The sequence below is a fragment of the Puma concolor genome, chromosome E4, assembly GCF_028749965.1.
Source record: "Puma concolor isolate L17-30 chromosome E4, mPumCon1.1.hap2, whole genome shotgun sequence".
Lineage (NCBI taxonomy): Eukaryota > Metazoa > Chordata > Mammalia > Carnivora > Felidae > Puma > Puma concolor.
Genome location: NC_141683.1, coordinates 42,873,722 through 42,893,649, shown reverse-complemented (window position 1 = coordinate 42,893,649; position 19,928 = coordinate 42,873,722). Strand labels below are relative to the sequence as shown.

Here is a 19,928-nt window from a genome sequence, read left to right as displayed (position 1 = left end):
TTATCTAGTTTAGTTGGATGTGTTCTGACATGTTTATTTCACTCTATAGACAGAGTCTAGCTAAGTATTATTCAGTAATCAACATCATGATTGCATTAAAAATTTTTATAACTTATCTACTAAGGTTTGCAAAGAATAAAGCAAATTCAGCACTTTAATAAAGTTCACACTGTTTCTATATTTTCAAAACAAGATCAACACAAAGAGAGAAAGACAAGCAACTTAACTGTAAATTATATCTGCAACTCTTTCTTTAAAAAGTGAATGCTTGGGCGCCTGGTGGCTCAATTGGTTAAGCGTCCAACTTCGGCTCAGGTCATGATCTCGTGGTTTGTGGGTTTGACCCCTGCGTCAGGCTCTATGCTGATGGCTCAGAGCCTGGAGCCTGTTTCGGATTCTGTGTCTCCCTCTCTCTCTGCCCCTCCCCCGCTCATGCTCTGTCTCTTTCTGTCTCTCAAAAATAAATAAATTCAAAAACAATTTTTTTTTAATTAAAAATTAAAAAAAAAAAAAAAGAAATTTAAGGGGCTCCTGGGTGGCTCAGTCAGTTAAGCATCTGACTTCGGCTCAGGTCATGATCTCGTGGTTCGTGGGTTTGAGCCCTGCATCAGGCTCTGTGCTGACAGCTCAGAGCCTGAAGCCTGCTTCCTACCCTGTGTCTCCCTCTCTCTGTGTCCCTCCCCCACTCGTGCCTTGTCTCCACCTCTCTCTCCAAAAATGAATAAACATTAAAAAAAATTAAAATAAATTAAAATTAAAAAGTGAATGCTTACTATGTGCCAGGCACTTTATATATATTATCTCATTTCATTTTCACAATAAACTATATTTCTGTTTTCTAGTAAAAGTAATGAAATGAGAATAAACATATTCATCAAGAGATAAAAAATTAGTATTTCTCAAGTAAGTTCAGGTAACATCAAGTTTTTACTGAAAGCTGGTTTTCTTTTCTAATTACTAAAGAAATCATCAAATTCAAATTATTATATAAAAGGAGATTGTATGTGGGGGGGGAGTTCAAAAGAAAAGAATTAATAATGAAACAAAAATCAATGTGCTAGTTTTTTTAATGTCTTAGCTTTTAAACACAAGTCCTATTCTTAGAGTGTAATTCTTAAAATGATATAATGGGTCAAGTGCTTCTTTCCTTTCTAAGCTCATATTATTTCCATGAAATTTCTGTGAAACACATACAAGGCCTTACTCACTTTTTAAAAGGCAGGTATTCCAACAGATTATTTTGGAATAAGAAATGTTTTACTTTACTTCTTCAAATAATGATTAGCATATACCTAGTCTACATGTGTTACATTTTGGTCTCTTTTTAATTATTACCCTTATTTGATCTTTCCCATCTCCCAAATGAGGAGTGCTTTTCCCTGAAATCATATGCCTTTATTGGTATTCAGGGAATGCACTAGAAAGATATTATCACTTTAGGCAAGCAATTACATCTAATTCTCTCTTGGCTAACACTTTAGTGATGTTCAGAATCACAAAAAATCAAGTCATTGCTATTCTATCCTGAGCTTCTATTATACACCCACCATGTTAGAAGCATAATTCATGCTGGAAATATTTATGGCAATGGTATCTACTGAATCTAAAACAAATAAAAACAAGCTTCTTAGGGTTTTGTACCCATCATTATCATAAAAGGGATAAAACAAAATAACATGTTAGGAAAAGTGCTGAGAGAGAAACCAGGAAAATTACATATGAAAATCATCCTGAACCACGTTTCAGGAAAGACATTTGGTTTTATTGTATTTTTTTTTTCAGGGAAGGTATTTTAAAAAATGAAAAAAGTGGGACTGTGTTAAGAGAAAGTGAATGGTGTTCTTTTCAACCAAAATCTTTCTACTCTGATAACAGTTTACTGGTTTTTAATCTGAAATTAAATAAAAAAACAAAATAGACTGGACACTGTTTTCAAAACCCAAACCTACACAGCCAAGCTGAGTTATGAACGAGTTTGGCATCTAGCAAATCCAGCTTTAGTCCCATAACCTAAAACATCAAAACACTAAACTGTAAGATTAATATGGTTCTCTAAAAATTAATAGATATAATACTTCCTTGATCTTTAGTGTGTATGTATGTTTCTTTTTAATTTTAGAGACATAGTGAGTGTGTGAGCAAGGGAGAGGGAAGGGGGGGGGAGAGAGAGGTGGGGGAAAGGGAGAGGGAGAGAGAGGGAGAGGGAGAGAGAGAGAGAGAGAGAGAGAGAGAGAGAGAGAATATCTTAAGCAGGTTCCACGCTCAGCTCAGAGCCCGACATGGGGCTCAATCCACAACCCTGGAATCATAACCTGATCTAAAATCAAGAGTTGGATGCTCAACTGACTGAGCCACCCAGGCTCCCCTGTTTTAGTTAAAACGTGAGGTCACATGTATTATACCTTCTTAGGTGATTATCATATTTATCCTCAGAACAGGCAAGAAAGACATTATTATTCCTGTTTTATAGTTAAGAAAGCTTAAATTTCGAGAGATAGTAAGTGTAAAGATAACTGGATTTGAAGTGAGAAAATCTGGGTCTGAATCCAGACTCTGCCTCTTTCCAACTCTGTGATTATAGAGAATCCATAATCTTAAAATGATTGAGACAAAAATGGAAATCATTAGGGGTGCCTGGGTAGCTCAGTCAGTTAAGCATCCGGCTTGGGCTCAGGTCATGATCTCACAGCTCATGAGTTCAAGCCCCACGTTGGACTCTGTGCTGACAGCTCAGAGCCTGGAGCCTGCTTTGGAATCTGTGTCCTCATCTCTCTCTGCCCTCCCCTGCTCATGTTCTGTCTCTCAAAAATAAATAAACATTAAAAAAATTAAAGAAAAAAAAGGAAATCATTAGGTCTACGGATAAATGAGGAAACTAGAAATAGGAATCTTTATCCAAGGAACTTTTTTGTACTAGTCAGCTTTCTCTATGTCCATCTCAATTCTAAAATGAAAAGGCAGTTCTATAAAACCATGAAGTAATATTAAAAACATTTCTATGGTCTATGAAAAACAGAATTTAAATACTATACATATATTACTTCATTCTGTATATAAAATTATGTTTGTAGAAAAAGACAGAGGTGTCTATCCCTGATAAAGGAAGATTATTAAGGGGAGTCACTTTCAAGCATTTCTGAATTATCTGAATTCTATTTTTATAGTGATATATACACATCCATGTTTTACTTGTATAATTAAGAAGAAAAAGAAAAAAGTGGGCTAAGGAAAATAGTTGCTATTAGGGTAGTGATATTTTAGAGAAAACTTAAACAAGTCTTTAATATTGCTACATTGTTTTTATAATAAAAAATAGTACAGAGGAATTCATTTTTTCATGCAACAAATGTTTAATGTCTACTATAAGCTGCATTGTTTACTATATAGTTATAAGATAACTCAAAAGACAAATTTATTTCTATATTCAACAAACATATGGTGAATGTCTACTGGGTTCCAGGTATATTTTAGAGAATGGGGATGTATATAGTGAAGAACTATTAAGGGCTTAAGTGTAAAAGAAAAGAGTTATAAAATAAAAACACAGCATGTAAGTACAAATGTAGAACTGTGCACAGTGGAGGAAATCAATCAATAAACCAGGCTTTCAGGAGGGGTAACAGCCAGGAAAAACTTCCTGAAGGAGGTACTACTTGAGTGGAGTCTTGAAAGTTAACAATCTTGAGCTAAATAGGTTTATGAGGCAGAGAGAGAGAGCCATGTCAAACAGTGTAGAAACCAACCATCCATCCATCCATCCAGTGAGTGAGCACCTACTACATGCACATGGTAGTAAATCTTATTCATTAATGAACAAATTTCCTGCCCCCATGAAGCTTACTACTTAATGGGCATAGACAATTATCAGATATACAGTAAGGTAATTTCACACAGTGAAAAGTGACAAAGAAAAAAGAAAATGGTAATAGGAAAGACAGGTAGAATTCCTTTAAGACAGTGTTCAGACAGGGAAGATCAACCAACTGAGCCACCCAGGCACTCCCAAATCATAGCAAATTTAAGAAGACCAAAATCATGCCAATTTTCTTCTCTGACCTCAATGGTATGAAACTAGAAATCAACAAGAGCTAAGTAACAATATCTACAAATATGTGGAACTAAGTAACACACTTGTAAACAACTACTGGGTCAAAAAAGAAATCAAAAGGGAAATAAAAAATTATCTCAACTGAAAATGAAAATACAACATATCAAATATTGTGGGTTAAAGCAAAACGCAGTTTGGGGAGGAACATTTGTAACAAATGCATATATTAAAAAATTAGAAAGATCTCAAATAAATCATCTAAATTTATACCTCAGGGAACTAGGAAAAAAAAGGGGAAATTATGCCCAAAGTTAGTTCAAAGGAAGGGAATAATAAGAAATCAGAGCAGAAATGAATGAAATAAAGACCGGAAAAACAATACAAAGGATCAATAAAACTAAAAGCCGGCTTTCAAAAAATTAACAAAATTGACAAATCTTTAGTTATACTAAGAAAAAAAGAGGACTCAGATAAACTAGAAATGAAAGAGGAGACCTTACAACAGATACTATAAAAATACAGACTCATAAGAGATACTATGAACACTTTTATGCCAACAAATTACATAATGCAGAAACATGCCTAGAAACATACAACCTGCCAAGACTGAATCAGGAAGAAATAGAAAATCTGAACAGACTAATAATGGGTAAAGAGGCTGAATGAGTAATCAAAAACTCCCGACACAGACAACTCCAGGACCAGAGAGCTTCACTGGAGAATTCTACCAAACATTCAAAGAATTAATACCGATGCTCCTCAAACTTCCAAAACATCTAGGAGAAAACACTTCCACACTCATTCTAAGAAGCCATCATTATTTTGATACCAAAATCAGATAAAGACACCACAAGAAAACTATAGACCAATATCCTTGATGAATAGATGAAAAATTGTCAACAAAATATTAGCAAACTGAATTCACAAACACATTAAAAGGATTATATATCATGACCAAGTGAGATTTATTTCTGGCTTGTAAGGATGGTTCAACATATACAAATCATTAAGATAATATACATATCAATAAATGAAAGATAAAAATCACATCATCTCAACAGATGCAGAAAAAGCAAAATATAACATCCTTTCATGACAAAAACTCTTTAACAGACTGGGTATAGAAGATAACAGACTTCAATATAATAAGGGCCATATACAACATAACCCACAGCTAACATTACATTCAATGGAGAAAAATTGAAAGTGTTTCCCCTAAGATCAGGAACAAGGCAAGGATGTCCACTCTGACCACTCCTATTCAATACAGTACTCAAAGTCTTAGCTAGAGCAATTAGGCAAGACATAGAAATAAAAGGCATCCAAAATTAGAAAGGAAGAAGTAAAACTGTCATTATTTGCTGATGATATGATCCTCTATACAGAAAATCCAGGAGAAGTGCCCGGGTGGCTCAGTCAGTTAAGCATCCAACTCTTGATATCAGCTCAGGTCATGATCTCAGGGTCGTGGGATTGAGCCCCGGATTGAATCCCCGTGAGATTCTCTTTTCCTCTACCTCTTCTCCCCATTCATGTGCTCTCTCTCTCTCTCAAAAATAAATAAATAAACTTAAAAAAAGAAAAAGAAAACTCCCAACAGTCAAAAAACAGTTGAAATTCATCAATGATTTCAATAAATCAGCAGGATACAAAATCAACATATACAAATCAACTGCATTTGTTTACACTAATGATGAAACATCTGAAAAATAAGGAAAATCAACCCACCCATAATGGCATTAAAACAATAAAATAAAATACTTATAAATTTAACCATGGAACTAACAACAGACAATAATATCGTACTATAATTACATGTGATCATGCTGTATCAGCAATCATATTACAATATATAAATGCATCAAAGTAACACACTGTACCCCTTACGCTTATACATAGATCAATAGAACAGAATAGAGAGCTCAGAAATAGACTCACACAAATATGCCCAACTAATTTTTGACAAAGGCACACAAGCAATTTGATGTAGGAAAAATAGCCCTTTGAATAAAAGGTGCTGGGGCAATTAGACATCCATAGGCAAAAATACGAACCTCAATCTGTCATACACCTTATGTAAAAATTTACTCAAAATGGATCACAAACTTAGGAAAAAAAACACAGAAAACCTACAGGATCTAGGGCTAGGCAAAGAGTTCCTGGACTTGAAACCGAAGGCATGATCTGTAAAGGAGAAACTGATAAGCTTAACTTCATAGAAATCAAAAACTTTTGATTTGTGTAAGACCATGTTAAGAGGATGAAAAGACAGGCTGCAGACTGGGAAAAAATATCGGCAGATACTACCCAATGACTTGTATCCAAAATATACGAAGAATTCTTAAAGTTCAACGATAATGAAACAAATAACCCAATTAAAAAATGGCGGAGAGGTCTGAACAAACACCTGACCAAAGAAGATACACATATAACAAATATGTATATGAGAAGATGTTCAACATCAGATGTCATTAGGAAATTACAGAGTAGATGGGCACCTGGGTGGCTTAGTCGGTTGAGCGTCCGACTTCAGCTCAGGTCACGATCTCACAGTGTGTGAGCTCAAGACCCACATCAGACTCTGTGCTGACAGCTCAGAGCCTAGAGCCTGCTTTGGAATCTGTGTCTCCCTCTCTCTCCACCCCTCCCCTCCCCTGCTCACATTCTCTCTCTCTCAAAAATAAACAGTTAAAAAAAAAAAAAAGGAAATTACAAAGTAGAACAGCAATGAGATACCACTATGCACCTAACTGACTGGCTAAAACCCCAAAAATTGACTACCAAATGTTGACATGGTGCAGGCAACAAGAACTCTCACGCACTGCTGATAGGAAGCAATATGGTACAGCCAGTTTGGGAGACAGTTTGGCAGTTTCTTACAAAAAACTAAACATAGCCTTATCATAACTGTACACCTAGGTTAAGTTGAAAAATTATGACCACACAAAAACCAGCACACATTTACAGCAGATTCATTCATAATTATGAAAAACTGGAAGCAACTAAGATGCCTTTTAGCAGGCAAATGAATGAACAAAAGTGGTACAACAGAACATTATTTAGCGATAAAAAGAAATGAACTATCAAGACACAAAAAGACATCAGAAGAACCTTAGATGCCTACTGCTAAGTGAAAGGAATCATCTGAAAAGGCTACACACTGTATGGCTCCAACAACAGGACATTTTGGAAAAGGCACATTTGTAGAGATAGTAAAAAGATGAGTGGTTACTCAGGGGGAAGAAGGAGGAAAGAAAGAGATGAATGGGTGAAACATAGGGGATGTTTAGGATAATGAAACTATTCCATATGAAACTGTTACAGTAGATATGTATCATTATGCATTTTTCAAAACCCGCAAAACTCTACAACATAAAAAGTTAATTTTAATGTAATACACGATGTTAATGACCGAGGTAACTGTATGACAATGAGATGGGACGGGGTGGGGCGGGTATAGGGAACTCTATGTACTTACTATCTGCTCAATTATTCCGCAAATCTAAAACTCTACTAAAAACTCAGGCCCATTAATCATTAAAAATACTAGAAAGAAAATCCTTGTAAATGTTATCTAACAAAGTGCTAGTATCTGAAATATAAAGAACTCTAATAATTCAATAAAGAACCAAACAATCCTATTCAAAAATGGGCAAAAGACATGAAGAGACAGTTTACAGAAGAGGATGTACATACCAAATAAGCCTATGAAAAGATGTGCAACAGAATTAAAACCACAATAAGATATCATTACACACCTATCAGAATGGCTAAAATTTTAAAAAGTGGCATCAACAAAGGCTGGCAGGGATGCAGAGAAACCAGACCACTCATACATTGCTGATGAGAATGTAAAATGGTACAACCATTCTGAAAATAGTTTGGTAGTTTTTCTTAAACATGCAGCTACCACACGCTTGGGGATTAATCACAGAGATATGACAATTTATGTTCATCAAAACCTGTATATGGATGTTTATAGCAGCTATGTCCATTAACAGCCTGAACTAACTTAGAAACAACATAAATGTCATTCAGTGGGTGAATGGTTAAACTATAGTCTATTCACATCACGAAACACTACTTAGCAATAAAAAGGAACAAGTTTGATTTGTGCAACAGCCTGGATGAATCTCCAGAGAATTATGCTAAGTGAAAAAAAGCAGTTCTCAAAAGGACTATATGATCCCATTTATATTAACACTCTTGAAATGATAAAATTATTAAATGGATTGCTGGGGGGGGTGGGAGAAAGTGGGGGTAGGAGGGAAGACAAAAAGGTAATATGAGGGATCCTTGTGGTGATAGAAACTTTCTGTACTAGTCTGTATCAATGTCAATATCCTGATTGTGATATTGTACATACTTTTGTAATATCATTGGAGAACCTCTATGAAGGTTACATGGACTACTATTTTTAAAAACATTTTTTAAATGTTTATTTATATTTGAGAGAGAGGCAGAGCACAAGCAGGGGAGCCCTGGGAAGACAGAGAGAGAGGGAGGGAGACAGAGAATCCAAAGCAGGCTCCAGGCTCTGAGCTGTCAGCAAGAAAGCCCAACAACGCGGGGCTTGAACTCACAAACCGTGAGATAATGACCTGAGCTAAAGTCAGATGCTTAACCAACTGAGCCACCCAGGCTCCCTGAGCTCTCTATTATTTCTAACAACTACATGTGAATCTATAATTATCTCAAAATAAAAAGTTTAATTAAAAAATATAACTTGGCTGTTTCTCTAAAACCCTTACTGAGTTAACCACTCCCTCTTGTGAACCACCTCAGTACATTACATAATACTGATAATTTACGTTCTATTTTGTTGTTCTCCCTTATGAAACTAGGAGCTCCAGAAGGAGTCTTAAAAGATATGTTGTGTTCATCTATACATGTCTAGCATCAAACACAGTCTAAAACACTCTAGGTGTTTTATAAATGTTTGTTGAATAAAATAGATGTGACAGAGGTAAACAAGAAGGCAATTCAACTACTAAGTTGTATTTATATTCAATTTACTATTTGTTATAATTCTTATTTATTGGCTTGTCAATAATAAAAGGATCTCTTCAGTGATTAAGATTGATTGCTGCCTTTCCAAACTCATTTAGTAGTACAACCAAATAACAATATTTCTGGAGTGGATAAAATTATGTGTTTCTGCCTTTTCTCCTACGAAGAGACACAGTTTCATTTATTAAGTAAATGGAATGGTATCAACCATAATCACTTTACAAAGAAATATAAGGATCCTGGGGCACCTGGGTGCCTCAGTCAGTTGAGCATACAACTCTTGATTTTAGCTCAGGTCATGACAAGCCCCGTGTTGGGCTCTGTGGAGCCTGCTTGAGATTCTTTCTCTGTCCCTACTCTCTCTGGCTTTCAAAAAAAAAAAAAGAGGCAATATAAGGATCCTATAAACTTTTTAAAAAAAGTATTTATTTTAGGGTGAGCACAAGTGGGGGAGGGGCAGAGGGAGGAGGAAAGAGGATGGGAAGCAGGTTTTGTGACGACAGGCTGACAGCAGTGAGCTCGATGTGGGGCTCAAACTCACGAACCGGGAGATCATGACCTGAGCTGAAGTTAGATGCCCAACCGACTGAGCCACCCAGGTTCCCCGTGGATCCTATAAACTTTTGACAAGGTCTCAAGTGCTTATTTTATGAAGCTGTAAGAAAGCTTCAGGTAGTACATTCATATGACTAGTAACTTTTTTCTTAATTGAACTGGAAAAAATCAAGTCATAAACACAAGCTAAAGTTATAGTCAATTAAAAATGGAAATAAGATTGGATAAGGTTTTAGCAGCAATAATAGTAGGGTACAGTAATTAGAGTTGAATAAAGAATATAGATCACAAAAATGGAATCTAGAAATGTAAAAAATAATAACAATATATATTCTACATTATGGCTAATTAACAGATTTAAAAAGAAGTGAGAATATATATAATATGAGGCATGCCTAGAGAGAGAGGGAATGCCAAAATCTTTTCCACCATTTTCCATACAACTTGCCAACATTCTATACTAGTATAACATATCACATCTAAAAATGCCATCTGAAACAATTCTTAGTCTCAGAGTGAAACAGTCCAAGACTGTAATGCCTTTTTATAGAAACCTTCATTGCTTTTCTTTCAAATACCTTTTCTTTCAAATTACCTTTTCTGTCTAATTAAATGTTAGGAGCAAAACCTATATTATTTCAAACTCTGCCAGTACTTCTGAAACATCTATTCAAATACTTATTCTAGGAACCATCTAATCAATTGTAGTCATCAATACGCTTTGAGATTTAATTAAAAATAAAAAGTTTAAACAGTCTCTAATTACTTTAAGCAGAATAAAAGCTGATGGAAAAACATAAAATCTTTTTCTCAGTAAAGAATCCTTGATACTTTCTGGAGTTTTTTGGGTTGTTGTTGAGACTTCCATTAGAGTAGTAACACTTTTGGTCTGTCTCTGCCCTGCCTTCTCATTCCTCCCTAAGGAACTTTACACCTATTTCCTTAGAGCCTTTTTATGAAGCGGGGACTGCTGTTATCAGGTAACATGTCCAAGGTACTAATCCAAAGCCCATGTTCTCATTTAATATGTTCTATTGCTTCCCTACCATTCATTGCTTGGCTGTCCAAGATCTCCTAAACAGTACAGTAGGAGGAAGCAATATCCAAACTCAGTAGTTTCCGTATTTCCTCAACACCATATCCATTTATAATCTCTATTCTTTAAATTCTACTAGTATTTACTTAAGTGTGGTCAGCAGAAACAACATGAGGCACATGTTAAAAAGGCAAATTTTGGAGTCATCATCCTAATCCTACTAAAAATAACTGAAGTTGGGCCTGAGAATGAAGCATTTTTAAGTAACAATCTATGGTGATTCATATACATACTAAAGTTTGAGAATCACAGCAATACATCATGCTGCCTTGTTGGAAATATAACTTTTTAGTGTGTAAAAAGGAGTATATTCAGAGACCGAGAATTCTGGTTTTGCTACTTCTGCCATGTGACCTGGGTCAGGCAATTTAACCTTCCTAGCTTTAAAAAAATATAATAAATAGTATCTGTTTTACTTCCTTTCAGGGTTGATATTAGATACAAAATGAAATAATGAGTGCCAAGAAGCTATGTACTGGCAAATAGCTCTATTAGAATAATAAAATATAAGGGGCTAAAAGCAGGGTGCCTTGGTGGCTCAGTGGTTAAGCCTCCGACTCTTGATTTCGGCTCAGGTCATGATCTCTCAAGGTTCATGAGATCAAGCCTCTGGTCAGCCTTTGCGTTGACAGTATGGAACCTGCTTGGGATTCTAGCTCTGTCTGTCCCTCCCCTGCTCATGCTCTCTCTCTGAAACAAATAAACTTAAAAAAAAAAAAATAAGGAGCTAAAAGAGCTTCAGAAATATAGTTCAGGCCTTTTAATTTTTTAAAATTATTATTAATATCTTTTTGCCTGGTCTCAGTCCGCTCTCAGCACATTCCATCACCAGGTTCCTAGAACTCAGATTGCGCAGTGGTCACGTCATCATTGACCAGGTCTCACAGTTACAGCTGCAGAGGCCTCCCTAAAGCTCCCTCATCTCCAGCCTACCTGCTGCCCCTAATCTCCCGGTCCCGGTCCCCAGCCCCACTTTGCCAGACACATTTTCATAATCTTCTCAGGCTCTGCGTTAGTGGCGACACCAGCAATGGGGCCTGATCATATAAGGAAGATACCGCGAACTCATTGGGGGCTATCTCGGGGACTTGGGGCGTCCCTGCCCTATGACACTCACTATACTCCCTTGGATGCCAACCACCCCCACCTCCGGCTCCCAGTCGCAGGGCCCCCTCTCAGGCCCAGAGGCCTAGGCTTCCAGAAGGCCTTTTCATTTTTTTTAAATGAAAACAACTGTTTTTCCTATTTATAGAAAGATTATACATTCACCATAAAAATTTCATAGAAAGGAAAATAAAGTGATAACATTGGACAATCACTATTTATAAATTTTGACATTTAATTTTTATTCCTGCTTTAGAAATTTTTTTTTTTTCCAACGTTTTTTATTTATTTTTGGGACAGAGAGAGACAGAGCATGAACGGGGGAGGGGCAGACAGAGAGGGAGACACAGAATCGGAAACAGGCTCCAGGCTCCGAGCCATCAGCCCAGAGCCTGACACGGGGCTTGAACTCACAGACCGCGAGATCGTGACCTGGCTGAAGTCGGACGCTTAACCGACTGCGCCACCCAGGCGCCCCTAGAAATTTTTAATATTCTTTCATTTCTTGCATAAGAGTAATAGAAGAATGTTAAATAATAGTGATGATGATAGATATCTTTGTTAGTCCAGATTTTATTTATGAAAACAATTTTTTTTAAGTTTATTTTATTTTGAGAGAGAGAGACAGAGAGAGCAAGCAGGAGAGGCAGAGAGAGGGAGAGACAGAATCCCAAACAGGCTCCATGCTGTGAGCAGAGCCCAATGTAGGGCTCGAACTCACGAACTGTGAGATTATGACCTGGGCAGAAACCAAGAGTTGGACGCTTAACCAACTGAGCTACCCAGGTGCCATGAGAATGTTTATAATATTTCACCTTTAGTCATGATAGTTGTGTCTGTGTATAAAAAATATAGTACTTCTATATTTAAGATGGATCCTCACAAATATATATATATATTTCTTAATTAGTCAGGGTCTCCTTGGCATTTGCTGAGATGATCACATGGCTGTTCTCCTCCAGTCTGGTGACATGGTAAACTATCCCTAAAGTATCTCAGTCATGGTATATTATTGTTTTAATATTCCAGTGGGTTCTAGCTCCTAATGTTTTATTTGGAATCTCTGTAGGTATACTCATGAGTAAGACTGGGTTATATAGTTTTACTGAGGAATATCTTTCTCTGAATTACACAGGTTTTTAAAAGAAAAAAGATGCTTTCTTTTTTTAAGTTTTGAAACACTTTATTTTTTTTTTTAAATTTTTTTTTTTTCAACGTTTATTTATTTATTTGGGACAGAGAGAGACAGAGCATGAACAGGGGAGGGGCAGAGAGAGAGGGAGACACAGACTCGGAAACAGGCTCCAGGCTCCGAGCCATCAGCCCAGAGCCCGACGCGGGGCTCGAACTCACAGACCGCGAGATCGTGACCTGGCTGAAGTCGGACGCTTAACCGACTGCGCCACCCAGGCGCCCCAAGTTTTGAAACACTTTAAATGGCACAAACTGTTCCTCAAAGTTTTGAAAGGTTTCACTTGTGAAAACATTTGGGTCTGACACTTCAACAAGAACCACAGGAATAAGGAAAGCTGTCCTTAATCTATAATTTATATTTTCTATGTTTTCCTGCATTTATTTTGCTAATTTATAATTTCCTAAAAATAAACTGTGCATTTTATCCAGATATCTACTCATAATTATTTTGAATTCCTCCATGTCTGTAGTTGCAACCCCTTTCCTAATATTTTACATGTGAATTTTTTCACACTTTCATCACAGATCATGGAAAGGATACCAATAACCAACTACCATCAATTATGCTATATTTACACAATTTAATCCTCATAATAAATTTGAGGTAGGAATTATTATCTCAATTAAAAAAATTTTTTTTAATGTTTATTTATTTTTGAGACAGAGAGAGACACAGCATGAATGGGGGAGGGTCAGAGAGAGAGGGAGACACAGAAACTGAAGGAGGCTCCAGGCTCTGAGCTGTCAGCACAGAGCCCGACACAGGGCTCAATCTTACAGACCGTGAGATCATGACCTGAGCTGAAGTTGGAAGCTCAATCGACTGAGCCACCCAGGCGCCCCTATCTCAATTTTATAACCTCTAACTCTAAGAAGTTAAGTCACTTTCTCCGGGTGACATAATTAGTAAGTGACTAAGTTAACCTAGTCTTAGTCCACTTAGCTGTAAAGCCTACATTCTCTCCCTCAGCACAATATAGTGCCTTTCACTAAGACGGTGCTTTTGAAATTCCTGTCAGAAGACTTGATTAAATTGAGCAGAGATGGATGTAGCTCTCGAGGTGGAGACACTGCACTTTCTGCAACAGAAGGTTTAATGAAAGATTAAAAAACACTGATTTCAGATATCAAGTTTTTTCAGTTCTTGAGGAAGGAAGTATACTTAATCATATAGATCTTCCTCTATTTACAATGGGGTTACATCCCAATAAACCCATGAGAAGTTGAAAATATCGAGTCAAGAATGGGTTCAATATACCTAATCTACTGTGTTCAGAACACTTGCATTAGCCTACAGTTGGGCAAAACCATCTAACACAAAGCCTATTTTATAACACAGTGTTGGATATCTCATGTAACTGACTGAACACTCTACTGAAAGTGAGAAACAGAACATTTCCATGTGTTGGTTGTTTACCCCTGTGACTGCGTGGCTGACTGAGAGCTGTGGCCGCTGCCACAGCCCAGCATCATGAAGAGTATCATACTGCACATTGCTAGCCTGGGAAAAGATTAAAATTCAAAACATGAAGTATGGTTTCTACTGAAGGAATATCATTCTCACATCATCAGGAAGTCAAAAAATCTTTAAATTGAACCATCTTAAGTCATGGACTGTTTATGTATTCATAACTGAGAAGGAAAGAAGATTATACAACAGATCCTAGACTTTCAGTTCATATTTCCTCAGTAATGCAGTATTTTCTACACCAGCTATGAAACTGAGTAGGCTTCAGTATTCCACTTTGTTTGGTAGATGTTCATTTCCTTTAAGGAGAGTAGAGACAAAATAATTTCAAGCAATACAATTCTGCTTTAAAAGAAATTATGCTTACGGTTATTATTCAGAAGCAACTAAAAAGTATTTACAGGCAGTCTTGAGAATACTACATGAGGAAACACATCCATGTGATATTTAAACACTAGGTAGATGCTTCATCTTCCCTCCTATTAAGTAGCAGCCCTATTTTTTTTAATATGTTAAGAAAATACTGCTTTCAACATAAGAAAAATTCCTTTAAAAATTTCCATGAAAACTGTATCTTATACCTCAAAGTACCAATGAAACTAAGCATTAGCTCAGTAGTCTTTTCTTTAAAAAAAAAACAAAACTTTTTTTTAATGTTTATTTATTTTTGAAAGAGAGACAGAAAGCGAGCAGGGGAGGGGCAGAGAGAGAGGGAGACACAGAGTCCGAAGCAGGCTCCAGGCTCTGAGATGTTAGCACAGAGCCCAACGCAGGGCTTCAACTCACAAGCTGAGACATCATGACCTGAGTTGAAGTAGGATGCTTAACCGACTGAGCCACCCAGGTGCCCCAGTAGTCTTTCTTTTCCTATTTTGTACACAACATTCTAAGAAGCATGCTGGCAACATTCCTTATTTAACAATATATATCAAGAAAATAGCCAGCTTTGGGCGCCTGGGTGGCTCAGTCGGTTGAGCATCCGACTTCAGCTCAGGTCACGATCTTGCTGTTTATGGGTTCAAGCCCCACATCAGGCTGTGTGCTGACAGCTCAGAGGCTGGAGCCTGCTTCAGATTCTGTGTGTCCTTCTCCCTCTGCTCCTCCCCTGCTCGTGCTCTGTCTCTCTCTCAAAAATAAATAAACATTCAAAAAAATTAAAAAAGAAAATAGCCAGCTTTAACAAATACCTAATTGTTACCACAGGTATTTCTTTGCCTTTTTCTTTTTTTATTTGAGAGAGCACAGCATGAGCAAGAGAGAGGGGCAGGGAAGATGAGGGGAGGAGGGAGAGAAAGAGAGAGAAAGAGGGAGAGAGAGGGAGAGAAAAAGGGAGAGGGAGAGAGAGAGAGAGAGAGAGGGAGGGAGAGAGGGACAGAGAGAGGGAGAGAGAATCTTAAGCAGCCTCCATGCTCAGCGCAGAGAGCAACACAGGGCTTGATCCCATGATCCTGGGATCATGACCTGAGCCAAAATCATGACCTGAGCCAAAATCAAGAGTCAGACACTCATCCGACTGAGCCACCCAGGCACCCTTCAGGTATTTCTTAAGTGAATTTTAAAACCCTAACAAAGAATACAACTCTAATTATTCATATTAAAACATTTTCTTATCACTTGAAACAACACTAGTATGTTAGTATTTGCTTCCTTCCAATTCAAGAATGACTTTCAATTATCTGGCAGAGAAATTACTTACATATTTGGGCTGACTCCACTTTGCTCTTACTAATAAATGTCTTTGACTCCTGTTCCTGGCAATGTCTTTGGCTTTCCATGAATGTGGTGGCCATTAGGATGAAAGGATCAGAAAATGGGCCTATCCTCTTAAAAGTACTGCTTGAATTATTCTCTCCCAATGTAGCTTTGTGCTTTCTCAAACAAATTTATTTGAAACATGGAGGAATACCACACCGTTCTATCTGATCTGATCTTTGCTTACCACAAGTTTAACATTTGGGAAGAGCTCAGAGCATTCTATAAACTTAGAAGGCAGTATGACAGACTAAAAATAATCACTGGGTATGAATTCTAGCTTTGTCACTGAACAGCTACTTGATTTTGGGGACTACACTGTTTTATTAAGATTCATAACCTGGGTTCTTCCACTTTACAGATGTATGACTTTGGCAAGTAACTTAGTCTCTCTGTTTTCAATTTCTTCACCTGTAAAATGACAAGTGCTTACCTCTGACAAAGATGCACTCCCTAACCTAACTCTAGTTAGGCTCCTCCAAGCTCTCTAGGCCTCAAACTTGGTGTCTGTTCTTGTCAAGCCTATGTCACCTAGTTGTAGCAAGAATCTCACTAAGCCATTTTAGAGAGAACCCCTTATCCTCAATATCTGATCATTCTAGTTATCAAAATTCTTTATCCTCTACCCTTCATCTAATCACTCTGGTCTTCCTTTAGCAAGAATCCTCCTGTCAAGTCAGTTTAACCAGAATCGTCCCTCACCCCTGATGTTTCCTTTTAGTAATTTTCCAACCACTGACCCTTCTTCTTGGCTATAAATCCCCATTTGTCTGTTCTATATTCAGAATTGAGCCTACCTCTCTACTGAGATCTCTTTTCCTCTACTTCAAAACTTCCTGAATAAAATGTGCTTTCGCCACTTTAATTACATCCAGCTCTGATTCTAATACCTCACAGGGCTGCTGTGAGGATTAAATGAGTTAATACATGTTAAATGCTTAAAAGAGTGTTTGGCCCATAGAAACATTCAATAAATATTACCTTTTAATAATATCATTATTCTTCATCTACTGTTTGTAGGTGCTTTGCATTACTTTTGACAAGCTACTATATAATATTCTATGTACTATATTATATTCCTATTGATGGACATTTATTAGATTATTTCAGTTCTTTACTTTATAATGCTGTAAACATAAGTTAACTTCTAGCCACTTCTCTAATTATTTCCTTAGAAAAAGTTATGGAAAGGGACTTACTAGTTCAAAAAGTATGAATGATTTTAAGACTCCTGGTATGATTACCAAATTGCTTACCAATTTATACTCTATCAACAGAATGAGTGTTCATCTCTCCACATCCTTGATAGCAATAAGCATCATCACTTCTTTGATTAAATATTTCAATTTTCATCTCTTTTGCAATCAGTAAAGGAGAACATTTTTCATATGTTTATTAGCCATGTTTAATTAGCCTACAAAATTATCTGTTTATATCCTTTTCCAATTAAAAAATTAGTTAAAATTGATTTGTTTTGTGTCAGATTAGGTTACAGTTTAAAAGTATCCATTCTCCCCAACACTCTTCGCTCATGATTCTTGCCCCATAGATGTTGGGTTTAATAATGGCTTCAGGATGGGCAGACTTCCTTTGGGCCTAGACATGTGACTTGCTTAAGCCAGTAGGAGGTTAGCAGCTATGAAGAAAGCAGATGCTTAAAATGTGTATGCAGTAGAAACTGTTTCTGCTAGTACCATGGGACGAGTTTCCTTGGGGTAACTACTGTCCCTTTAGTTGGGGCTCCACGGTGAAACACGTATAACAGACAAAAACCAAACATGTAGGGAAAAGTCAAAAGCCCAGCAGGAACAGTTGCCTAAAACAGAGCTACCCAGCCACGTCCAGCCTAGTTCCACCAATTCCCAGCTGACCCACAGATGCATAAATGAGAATAAATTACTGCTGTTTTAAGCTACTGAGTTCTGGGGCGAATATGATGTATCAATAGCTGATTAGTATACTTACTGTATTATACTATAAAACTCTGAAGCAAAGAGATTCATTCATATATAATCTACTACTTAAGCCCTTATATTTGCCTATTCATTTTTTCCTATTCTTTTCTTTCTGCTGAAAATATCTAGACACAATAACTTTCATTGATGTGTATACTTTCCACCAATATTCTCATGTACAATTATATATAATAAATTGAAATGAAAATTTAAAATTCTGTTTACAAGCAATTGTCTTTTTTTTTTTTTTTAATTTTTTTTTTCAACGTTTTTTATTTATTTTTGGGACAGAGAGAGACAGAGCATGAACGGGGGAGGGGCAGAGAGAGAGGGAGACACAGAATCGGAAACAGGCTCCAGGCTCCGAGCCATCAGCCCAGAGCCTGACGCAGGGCTCGAACTCACGGACCGCTAGATCGTGACCTGGCTGAAGTCGGATGCTTAACCGACTGCGCCACCCAGGCGCCCCGCAAGCAATTGTCTTTAAATTCCTTTCCCGTTAGGTAAAATTGTTCCATAAATTGAATTCATACTGTTCAACTTCTTAAATTTAAGCATCACAGAGTTCTCTCCCTGTTTCTAAGAAATACACAGGTTATTTCTAAACTTTAAACTTTGTGCTTGAGTATTTCAAAACAACATAATTTATACAGAAATGCTAACAAACTATATCTACCAGTTGTATGGTAGACTACAGAGGTGTAAGGTGACTACCGAAAAGACAAAAATGATCTCAGGGTATAAGGATATGTATTATTTTTTTTAAGTTTTTTTTTTTTTTTAACATGACAAAGAAGATACAAAGGAAATGTAATTTATTCAAAGATGTAATTAATACTTTTAAAGCAAAGCAATTTAAGGTGAAATATAAATGGGATTGTTGGTATAATATTTATAAAACCATTTAAAATTAGCACAATGCCAAGTAGATAAAAGCTACTCAAGAAATATTTCTAAAGTCAAATTAATAATCCGAAACAAACAATATCACATTTGATTTTAGCACTGGCAGAATTTAAGCCAATATTGACAAATAATGAATCCTTTAAAAAAATCTATTTCTTGTCTGCATTAGTTAGGCTATAGGAATTACAGCCAAATATATCAAATTTCAAAAGGGTTAAAGATTTGAGCTATTTCAACAGTAAGTCAAATGTGAAAGCATTTAGGGGCGCCTGGGTGGCTCAGTTGGTTAAGCATCTGACTTCGGCTCAGGTCATGATCTCACAATTCGTGGGTTCAAGCCCCGTGTCGGGCTCTGTGCTGACAGCTCAGAGCCTGGAGCCTGTTTCAGTTTCTATGTATCCCTCTCTCTCTGCCCCTCCCCTGTTCACTCTCTGTCTCTGTCTCAAGAATAAACAAACATTAAAAAAAAAAAAAAAAGTGAAAGCATTTATTCAAATGCATTGTTTTCTTTTTAATTTTTTTTTAGTTTTTATTTATTTTTTGAGAGAGAGAGAGACAGCGCAAATGGGGGAGGGGCAGAAAGAGAGGGAGAGAGAGAGAATCCCAAGCAGGCTCTGTGCTACTAGTGCAGAGCCTGATGTGGGGCTTGAATCCACAAAACCGCAAGATCATGACCTGAGCTGAAACCAAGTTGGACACTTGACTGACTGAGCCACCCAAGCACCCTAAATGCATTGTTTTTAAAAGTTTTGTGTGTGTGTTTAAAAAAAAAGTTAATGAGGGGTGCCCGAGTGGCTCGGTTGGTTGAGCGTCCAACGTCAGCTCAGGTCATGATCTCCC

The 19,928-nt window shown here is 36.9% G+C and overlaps 1 protein-coding gene and 2 non-coding genes across 5 annotated transcripts in view; all 3 read right to left on the bottom strand.

Moving 5' to 3' along the window:
- The window catches only part of XPR1 (xenotropic and polytropic retrovirus receptor 1), a 219,836-nt gene that overhangs the window by 22,426 nt on the left and 177,482 nt on the right, over positions 1-19,928 (bottom strand). The gene's annotated exons all lie outside the window — the stretch shown is intronic.
- On the bottom strand, positions 11,506-11,586 carry LOC112857981 (small Cajal body-specific RNA 18). Its single transcript, XR_003223380.1, has one exon.
- LOC112857985 (small Cajal body-specific RNA 17) lies at positions 11,663-11,804 on the bottom strand. The gene has a single exon (XR_003223384.1).